Source organism: Elephantulus edwardii, unplaced genomic scaffold, assembly GCF_000299155.1.
Source record: "Elephantulus edwardii isolate Elephantulus edwardi_28Jun2011 unplaced genomic scaffold, EleEdw1.0 scaffold00078, whole genome shotgun sequence".
NCBI lineage: Eukaryota > Metazoa > Chordata > Mammalia > Macroscelidea > Macroscelididae > Elephantulus > Elephantulus edwardii.
This window is the reverse complement of record NW_006399828.1, coordinates 15,433,559-15,433,809: the sequence shown is the minus strand read 5'-3', so window position 1 is coordinate 15,433,809 and position 251 is coordinate 15,433,559.

Below are 251 nucleotides of genomic sequence, written 5' to 3'. Positions count from 1 at the left end.
TGATAGATGGAGAAAAAATTCATGTTGTTAATGATTTCATTTCACTTGGATCCACATTAACATCTATAGCAGCAGCAGTTAAGAAATAAAAACTCATGTTGCATTGCTTCAATCTGTTCTCAGAGGCTTCTTTATAAGTACTGGAAAAGAGGGATGTCAGTTTAAATACTATATTGCATCTAATCCAAGCCAATATGTTTTCAATTGTTTGCTATACATCTGAAATTTAGAAAATTAGTAAGGATGACAGA